A 10,932-nucleotide genomic window follows, 5' to 3' on the forward strand; every position below is an offset into this window, starting at 1 on the left:
CTTCTGTGGATTCTCTGGTTAGGAAATCTAAGCTTCTGAAATAATGAAGTGCTCCTGTTCACCCACACAAATACTTCAATGAACTCTATTGATGTAACCACAAAGGAAGAAAATGACTACACTCTGACAACAGCCTCTTTCAGAGAAAACAGCCTTTGCTCCCCTCTATCATCCTGTGAAGTCTTAAGACCAGAGGAACAATGAAATATCTCTTCCTGAATTCACACAATTCATTTATTCTTTCCCTATTTGCATGATGATCTTGTTTCATCACATTTATTATCATTTAAATCTGTTCTCTTTGTCTCTTTGTTCTTCTGTGAATCCATTTTCTAGGACCCCTATTCAACCAAATCCTTTCATTATGCCTATTCTGAATCAATTGCTCCAAAATCAAATGTCTTTTAGTTCTTACCTTAGTTTTAGAAGATAAACAGATTCCTTGTTTTCATGGATCCTTATTTTTCACATTTTCAATGACATTTTATGATATCAATAAATTGGTTTATGAAAAGAAACCGGCCTTTATACATTAATTAGGATCTCCTTATTACCTTGCTAAAGACATACAATTCTATGGTTTTCCCCATTTTGCAGTCAGCATTAATTATACCAATTGTCTGTATAGTAGAAGGGTATTTATCCACATAGGGTAATACAATGTAAGATAATAGAGACCACTTATGCTTTGCTTATTACTCTGTACATAGCCAGCACATGGAAAATGTAGTGCATTTATTTATTTTCTCCTTTTTTATAATGTACACTATATTTGTTACTCAAATCAGTATAGTTACCACTTAATTAATTGTTACCAATTAATTAATAGTTACCAATTAATAAATAAACTTATTTATTAATTGATGTAAACCACATATATAACTTTTAGTTTTTTACGTATTTTTCTTTTCCTTCCTTCTTTGTTTTTTGTTTTTGTTTTTGTTTTTTTTTTGTTTTTTGTTTTGTATTCTTGTTGTTGTTCTTGTTCAGTTTAGTTTGGTATGGTTGTTTGAGACAGGGCTTCTATGTGTAACACTGGCTGTCCAGGAACTTACTCTGTAGAACAGGCTTGCCTCAAACTCCACCTTGCCCTTTTCAAAAACCATGTGCCTCTAGCACACTTAGTGCACAATTTCTCAATGTGAACATTAAATGATGTTAATGTTTGGCATAGAGTTAAAATTGGTGCTCTGATTTAGCCACTTTTCTGACTGTTAAGTTACAACTTTATTTCTTTTAGATATTCTTATTGTAGTACATGAATGGTTAAGCATGTAGAATAGTTCCGTATTTTAAATAAATCATATGACTTCAGCTCAACAGTCTGAAATTTAAATATACTCTCTTACCCTAAAAACTGGAATGAGAGTTAAACATACATAAAAAGGCTTAAGTGTTTATATTTAACTTGGTAAAATATTGATAAATATGGAAAGAAAATAATAAACTGATAAAGACATTTTAATAGTTTGTAGAAGTAGACTAAAAGGTTGAGTGGAAATTTCAAGGTCATGTAGAAGTTCAGACATAAAATCCAAGGGTACACTGCTAAAATATATGATGCTGATCCTATTCTTTCAGTGTTTTTTCATTAAGAAGTGAAAGACTACATTTACAAACTGTATTCCCTTGTCTTTACATGATTATGTGTTATATTTGAGTGAGGTCAATTCAACTGGCTTGCCTTCACGACTTTTAGGGTCCTGACAATGTCCTATGTTATCACCTGCTCCAAGTCCATTGGAGCTCTCTCCCTCTTGCTCCCTCTCCCTTTCCCCCTCTCCCTCTCCCTCTCTCTCCCTCTCCCTCTCTCTCTCTCTCTCTCACTTTCTCTCTCTCTCACGTGCGCGCGCGCGCACACACACACACACACACATTTTATATTTTCTCCCCCTGCCTGTCTTTCCCCTGCTCTGTCTCCTCCCTGTCTTTCTCTCCTTCCACCTATGTTTTCCTGCTATTTCTTCCTCCCTCTCCCTCCTTCCTTTGCCCTCTCCCTCCCTCTCCCTCTCTCCTTTCCCCTCTCCTTCTCCCCTTCTCTTTTTGTGCTTTCATACAATAAAGCTCATTGTACCAGATCTCTAGTATGGTCTCCATATTTATTTATTACAATAGTATGTCCCTAAGCTGATTGCCAAATATTTCTTTTTTTTCCTATGTATTAATTTATTCTTGTTGCATCTCAATGTTTATCCCATCCCCTGTATCTTCCTATTCTTCCCTCCCTCCCATTTTCCCATTATTCCCCTCCTCTATGACTGTTCCTGAGGGGGATTACCCCCCCCCCCCCCCGTATATGCTCATAGGGTATCAAGTCTCTTCTTGTTACCTGCTGTCCTTCCTCTGAGTGCCACCAGGTCTCCCCCTCCAAGGGACATGGTCAAATGTGAGGCACCAGAGTACGTGAGAAAGTCATATCCCACTCTCCACTCAACTGTGGAGAATGTTCTGACCATTGGCCAAATATTTCTTAATTAACCATTTCATAATATACTGTCCTCTGCCTTAATTATGTTCCATCTGGACCTACACTTATTCACACAATTGGATACCCTGCTTTTCTTAAGATTAATAGTCAATCCTGTAAACATCAGTTGGAGTGATATTTATTCAAAAACAATATTAAATAATGTTATCATCAAGTCCACTTTCTAATCATGACACTTAAATAATGTCTATTATGTATCTCTGGGCTTTGTTGTTTTCCCAATAACTTTTACGGGTGTGTGTGTGTGTTTGTGTGTATGTGTGCACATATAAAATAAATATAGTCTATATTGAATATCTCTATATATACATATATGATTATATATTGCCTATATTGAACATACAAACATATATATGTATATATTCACTCTTCTTTGTTTTTCGCATTTAACCATTTTAAATAGATATCTTTCATTTTCCTTTTTCCCAATCATGTATTTTTCTTTTTTCTTTTTTTTTTTTTATTAATTTATTCTTGTTACATCTCAATGTTTATCCCATCCCTTGTATCCTCCCATTCCTCCCCCCCCCCCATTTTCCCATTATTCCCCTCCCCTATGACTGTTCCTGAGGGGGATTACGTCCCCCTATATATTCTCATAGGGTATCAAGTCTCTTCTTGGCTACTTGCTGTCCTTCCTCTGAGTGCCACCAGGTCTCCCCCTCCAGGGGACATGGTCAAATGTGAGGCACCAGAGTATGTGAGAAAGTCGTATCACACTCTCCACTCAACTGTGGAGAATATTCTGACCATTGGCTAGATCTGGGAAGGGGTTTAAAGTTTACCTCCTGTATTGTCCTTGGCTGGTGCCTTAGTTTGAGCGGGACCCCTGGGCCCAAATCTGCCTATCATATTGTTCTACTTGTAGATTTCTAGGACCCTCTGGATCCTTTTATTTTGCTGTTCTCCCATGCGTCTCTCATTTAGAGTCCCAATAGTTCTTAAAAGCACTCATGTTGACTGGCATATTATGTTTTTGTTTTTTAAGATAAAGTTTTCAGAACTAAGAAAAACATAACATGGGCTGGTGTTATCATTACTTTTATGAATTGAATCTATGTAAAAAATATTAAGGAATGAACTTTAACCATTTAAATTTAAATGGAGAGGCCAGGCATGGTAGGGTATGCATTTAATACCAGAATTTGTGAAGCAGAGAATCGCTGTCTCTCTGAGTTCAAAACCAGCTGCCTTCTAAGAACAAAAATTAAGAAAAAATGTAAAACACAAAAATGGGAAAGGTAATGAATAGCACAGGAAAGAGAAAGCTAGTTAGTATCACTTTTACTTGTATGTTTGTCAGCTTGTATTATATGTCTGTGTCTACATCTGTTATTATGTGTATAAATATATGCATGAACTTCCTTGCAGGCACACACTTAACATTGGACACATGTACATAGTCATCAAAAGGCAATTTCAGCTATTGGTCCTCAGTGTTCATCTTGTTGAGGATGGGGTTTCATTTTGTTATCCACTGTACATGTAGACCAGCTTGCCCCAAAAGATGTAGGAATTCTGTTTTTGCTGTCACCTCAGGAACATGGACATTTTATATGTATGCTAATGTACCAGGTTTTACATGCATTTTGGAAATTGTACTCACATCCTCATGCTTGCATTTCAAACACTGAACCAACGGGACCATCTCCTCAGCATGATGGATTCCTTTTAACCAAAGCTATTTTGAATAGATTTTATAAAGTTTAGCATATTAGTGAATCTCAAATTCCATATATACATATTAATATACATATTAATATACATATTCCTTATTTTGTAGCTGTAAAAATGAAACATCATGAAAATATTAAACAATTTTACAGAAAAAAATTACAAATCTTCCAAATTAAATCATGAAGAAATTATATCCTAGAAAATTATAATAATCAACAAAGAATAAAGACAGTAATGCTTTAAAGAATAAGATTGGCTAGAACCAGATTTTCTGTAATGTCTCTTTTATTTAGGTAGCCAATCTAAATAAATGCTTTGTGCAAAGAATTCTGATTAAAATCTTTAAATCATTTCTGCTCCAACACACTTGATAGCTGGGTTTGCAATTTTGTGCCTGTCTTGGTTATGTTCCCAGCAGGTTATTAACAATTAATTAGCAATACTTCTCAAATGCTATCTGAGTTAGTCTTCTAATTGCAGGGCAGGAAAATAGAAGTTCCCATTGTAAACAAATTGTAATCACAATCATTCTTTTTAGGGAAGGCAGGAGTATTTGCCTTAAGTTTGTATTGTTAAAGCAAAATAAATAACTTGTTTTTGTAAAAACAAAATAGTCTGCTTACACATTCTGTAGCCAATGTTGCAAACATTTATTTTTTTTTTTTAACAGCACTGTTTTATTTTCCCGCTACTTGCACTGTAATCCTTATTGACTGTATTTGTATGTTTACATTTATGTGTGTTTATGTGTTTGTACACTTAAACTAATTCACTGAAGTATCATGGAAAGATTCATTTAGAGTATAAATACTGATTCCACGATTAGCATAAATTTCACATAATTAAGTTCTTTAGTGATTTCAATAAAGGAAAAATCAACGCATTCGAGTTTTCAAGCTATGAAAAAATATAGTCAAGGAGTAACATATATTTTAATATTTATAATCTTCAGTGCTATCTCTGGTACTTCCTTTTGTCATCTTATTCAATATCTAACCACGAATACAACTCATTGCACATTCACAAGCTGGTTACAGTTATACAATGCTTCATCTAACAATAATATTTGGCATTTTGTAGTCTAGCCACTTCATTTTATGGTTGAGAAAACTTAGTATGAGAAATGATAATTTGAATTTGAAAGGTCAGTGTGAAAGGTACAGCGTATTGACTCCCTCAAACACAGCTAAACCTCTAGTTTGTACTTTTGGATGTCCAACGAGGGGAGTCTCCAATTGAATTTCTGTTGCTTTTTATGCATGTTCAGTTTAATTTTGAGAAACATATCCTTAGAACTCGTAAGTACCTAGATAGGATACAAATAATATTTTTCTCCCTTTTATATTTATTTTGTCTGTTTGTTTTAATTTTCGTTTTGTTTTATTTTTCAAGACAGTATTTCTGTATATAGCCCTGGTGGTCCTAGAACTCACTCTGTAGAGTAACCTGGCATTGAACTCACAAAGATCAGCCAGCCTCTGCCTCCCAAGTGCTGGAATTAATAGTGTGTGCCACCACCACCTGGCTTAAATAATATTTTTTCAAGAGATTAGGTTGAAGTACATTTAGGCTAAATTGTGAGTCCAAAATCAGTGGTTTGGGGCCTGAAAAATGTAGCTATTAGCATTTTATTTTGGAATGAGATAGTGAGGCTAAGTGCCTGATCCCTTCACTTTTGCACTTATGAGTATGATTCCTGGGTCTCTTCTTAGTATCTTAACATCTGAAAGTAGTTCTTTCAATAATTTTAAGATAGAAAATGTCAATTGTCATGGAGAAGCTATGAGAGATGACCACTCAGACATAGCTTATAAACAATTAAAAGCCTAGTCCAGCCTGCTGGAAATAACACTTAGTATGGGAGGCACAAGTGTGTCTATAACCATTTAGGTTACAGGGCTTTAAAAGGAAAAAAAAAAAAAAAAAAAAAAAAAAAACACATCCTGGTACCTTGCTGTATGTACACAAGAAAAGGTTTTACTGAAGTAGTCACTTCACAGATGTTAAACTGTAAGCTGAAGGAGAGGTTTGCACAAGCAGGCAGTTTAACAGAAACTACAATATGATAAATTAACTGGTTAATCTTCATTCTCTAAAAGAGTTAAATAATTTTTCATAAGATTCTCCATCAAGTAGATCAATTTCCAGTTAAATTTAAAATAAGTCCAGCAAGAATACATGATGGAGGAACCTGAGAAAAATCTTTTTTTTCGAATTAAACTATAGAGATTTGTTAGCCCTGTCTGATACAAAATCATAAATATTAACATATCCAAGTATTGGGATAGAATGACTTTAAGCAGAACCAATCATTCTTAGCTCGTTGTTTATTTGCTGATAGAAGAGACATTTTAGTAGACTAGATATTCAAAGAAACATGGAATGACACTTGGATAACAACAAATGGTTTGCACTGTTGTCTGATAGTCATAATGGCACTGACAAATGAACTATTTTTCTCATTGTTTTAAAGTTTTAAACAGTATTTCATGAAATAATTTTTAAAGAAAGGTATGTGTTGTGTGTTTTACTAAGATAAGTGTATTTAAGTCACCCCACTTACCATTTGGTCATCAGGGTACTTGTGATGGCCCTCTAATTGTATGGGTTGACCCAATACCTTGGATAGTCTACATGAAAAAAACTTGTTTTTATTTTTAAAATATTTGTATGTGGGGAGCTGAGGAAGCCCTGAGAAAAGTCAGGTCCCAAGCCTCAAATTCCCAAAATAGCAGAAGCACTGACAATGCCCTAAGTGACAGTCTAGCACAGGATTGCTTGCCAACAACATCAGACAGCCAGCACTGCTCAGGAAACTGTGTAGAGATTTTGCAAATCAGGCAAAGTATCTTCCCAGACTTCAGGACAAATGTTACATCTCGCTCCCTATTGCACATACTTGTGACTTACTTCGGGGTCCTTAGTTCATCCAAGCTACCAGACCCTCCTGGCAAACAATTCACCCCCCACCTCACCCAAGGCTGTTCCAGCTACCATTCTGCTGCAGCTATCTTTATAACTATCAGGACTTTCAGCATTTTCTTGCTATTCTCTTTGTCCTGTGAGGTGGTCTTGGCATATCAGAGTTTGCAGATGCCTGTGGCTGTTTTGTCTCTATCACCTGAGAGACTCACGTGATGGTTTCTTATCTCCAGTAAGTGTTTCTTTTTACAGAACGAGAGGTCTTATTTTTAAATATAGTTTTAATTTTATTAATTTATTTAAATTACAACTCAATTATTATCCCATCACTTGTATCCTTCCAATCCTCCCTTCCTCCCGCTTTCACCCTATTCCCTTCCCCTAGGGGGGGACCAAAGGGGGACCTCCTCCCCCCACTATATGATCATAGGCTATCAAGTCTCATCTTGGTAACCTGCTTATTCTTTTTTGAGTGCCATCAGGCCTCCCCACCAAGGGGAGGTGGTCAAATATGGAGCACCACAGTTCATGTCAAAGTCAGTCCGTGCTCTTCACATAACTGTAGAGAATGTTCTGTCATTGTGTAGATCAGAGTAGGGGTTCGATGTTTACTATTGTATTGTCCGTGGTTAGTGCAATAGTTTGAGCAGACACCCTGGGCCCCAATCCACCCATCACAATGTTCTTCTTGCAGGTTTCTAGGACTCTCAGGGTCCTTCTATTTCCTCATCTCCTATATTTCTCTTACCTAGAGTCTCTGTAAAACGTCTTCACATCTATCCCAATCTCCTGGTAAGTGAAGACTTTCGTGGGACATGCCTTTAGGGCTAGTGCCTTGGCTAAAATCAAAAATTCAAGTGACAACACATGCTGGTGAGGATGTGGAGAAAGAGCAACACTTCATTGTTGGTGGGAATGCAAACTTGTACAACCACTTTGGAAATCTATCTGGTGCTTTCTCAGAAAACTGGGAATAGGGCTTCTTCAAGACCCAGCTATTCCACTCCTTGGAATATACCCAGAAGATGCACCAACACACAGCAAGCACATATGCTCAACCATGTTCATAGCGGCCTTATTCGTAATAGCCAGAACCTGGAAACAGCCTAAATGTCCCTCAGTTGAAGAATTTATGAAGAAACTGTGGTACATTTACACTATGGAATACTACTCAGCTATTAAAAACAATGAAATTCCAAAATTTGTGGCCAATAGATGGGACTAGAAATGAACACAATGAGTGAGTTAATCCAGAAGCGGAAAGAGAGGTCTTATTTTATGGTTTCAAGGCACCCTCACTTAACATACATGTGTAAGGAACAGAATGGAAGGATTCCTTTGGTCCATATGTAAACTTTGGTGCTTCAGACTATTTTCGTGAAGCATAAGGGACTGGTTCTTTCTCATTCCAGAGGTTTACAGCTGGAGAAAGCTATCCTATAGAGACCGCCAATGGAGAGTCCTAAATCCTCCTGTGATCCAGACCTTAGTAAACATGCTGCTCACTCTAGGTTATTGCTGTGTTAGGCTCCATCAGATCAGAATGGCTGCAACACACATGACCCCACTATGTCTGTACATGTATCAATCAGTTCTTTGGTCCTTTGTTTCTAAGTCAGGTTACAGAGACTCAAGTTTCCCCTGAGCAATGTGTGCTATTCAAACTTTGAATTTAAGTATCCAAGTAATGATCACTATCACTGCTTTTCATAGATTATTTACACATCAGTCCTCCAAAATTTCTTAAAGTATATCAAGACACTATATTTACTAAATATTCCTGTCTTTACTCTCCTTTTAAATTGTGTTGAATTTCACACTTGAAATTATAGACCCCATTTTCAATCTTTTTTTTTTTTCTTCACCTGACACAGGGAGAAAGATGATTTATTGTACACTAACTACACTTGGCCACAAGTGAACAGAGCTAATCCAGAATGTCAAAGGTCCAGAGAGGGCCTGAGGGACTATTTTGTTGTTAAAGAAGGCCGTCAGTTTGTCACGTGTTCAGGCAAGGTGATGTTCCAGTTCCTCTGAGCCTCATTACCAATGGCAGCATGTAGTCCCACAACTTGTATAAGCATGCTGGCCTTCAGCATCCCTTACTTCTGTTCCGTTAGCCTCCATGTGCACAATGGGCCTTACTTGGACTTGTGCCTCATCTTCCTTCTCTTGTGCTTCCGTCTGTGCATTCGCTTCTTCCACCACTTCGCTCTCATGGCACAGGAGTTTGAAGGAAGATGGAGCTAAAGCCGAGAGCCGTTGTTCAATTTTTTAATGCATCTGTTATTATTATTTGAATTAAACAATAAAACTTTCATCAAACAATTTCGTTGATCCAGTGTCAGAACACTGTCAAAAGAATGATGCATCGTGAACAATGCCATGAAGGACTGTTGAAAGGGATTGGGGCGAGGGGACGAATCAGAAAGCCTTTTACTTCCAGTGCGTTTTGTTCCCTGGATTGTTCTTAGATGTGATTTCATGCTTCATGCTACAAATGGTAACATTCAATTTATAAGATATTTTTATTCCTTTTTTGCTTGTTTGTTTGCTTCTTTTTAATCACAAAATTTAATTATCATCAGAAAAATTGAGCCAGGCGTGTTAGCACACGCCTTTAATCTCTGCACTCAGGAGGCAGAGGCAGGCAGATCGCTGTGAATTTGAGGCCAGCCTGGTATACAAAGTGAGTCCAGGACAGCCAAGGCTAACACAGAGAAACCTTGTCTCTAAAAACAAAATAAAACAAAACAAAAACAAACAAACAAACAAAAGCCCAGAAAAAAATTGAGTGGAAAAAATATATTGCCTCTGTGTGGGCTACAGTTATTACACAGGAGGGAAAAGGCTGTCTGTAACTTACCTTGCTTTCTAGTCGGATAATGACACAAAGTCCCATTTCCATTTTGGTCCTAAAGTGGCTGAGAATTAACAACAGGAAAAAAAAAAAAAAAGCAGTAAAGGGTTTCTAGGAGAAAATCTCAGAAATACCCCAAATGGCAACAGGGAACATCTGCCTGGAATTTGAAGTTTTTCAGTCATCTTTGTCTTTTGCTCCATGCTTGACAATGCGTGTGAACTCGATGTGGTTGAAATTCCTCTTCTTGTCAATGGAGCCTTCCTGTACAGCTCATCCACTTCCTCACCTGCGAATCAGTCACCGACGGCGGTCAGCAGCTCCCTCTGGTAGTCCTGCCGGAAGGTGCCAATTACTTCCTCACCAAAGCAAACGAAGGCATTTCTGATGACATACTCAGGGTCTGTGCCGTTCAACTTCCCTCCAAACATGGTGAGGAACATGGTGAAGTTGATGGGGCCTGGGGTCTCATTCATCATGGCGTCCAGATATTCATCAGTTGGATTTTTCCCCATTGAAGCAAGCATGTCAAGCAAGTCCTCTTTGTCGATGAAGCCATGCCGATTCTTGTCGATCATGTTGAAGGCCTCTTTGAACTCTTGCATCTGGGACTGGTCAAACATGGTGAACACATTGGATGTTGCACGCTGAGGACACTTCTTGCTGGTCTTGATCTTTGCCCTTTTGTTAGACATGGTGACATGCTAGACATGGTCCCTACTCAGCCGCGACAACTGAGTGTCCCACGAAGCTCCGCCGGCCACCATCACTAATTCACTATGGCATATTTATTCTTGTTGGAGGCCAGAGCATAGCTGTAGAACCCATTCCAGACAAAGGATATATTACATGTTGTCCTCACTGTTCTCTGAATCTGGATATAGCCTTCTGTCTTGCTTTTCTGTTTTCCCAGATAAATTCTCCAGTACAAATAAGACAATTGTGTTTAAGTTGATCTGTCCTGAAAAGTTCTTGGAAAGATAAG

General features: G+C 37.5%; 1 pseudogene; it reads right to left on the bottom strand.

The window, feature by feature from the left end:
• Positions 1-10,124: 10,124 nt before the first annotated feature.
• On the bottom strand, positions 10,125-10,642 carry LOC127202390 (myosin regulatory light chain RLC-A-like; annotated as a pseudogene).
• Positions 10,643-10,932: the final 290 nt, after the last annotated feature.

Source organism: Acomys russatus, chromosome 18 (assembly GCF_903995435.1).
Source record: "Acomys russatus chromosome 18, mAcoRus1.1, whole genome shotgun sequence".
Classification (NCBI taxonomy): Eukaryota; Metazoa; Chordata; class Mammalia; order Rodentia; family Muridae; genus Acomys; species Acomys russatus.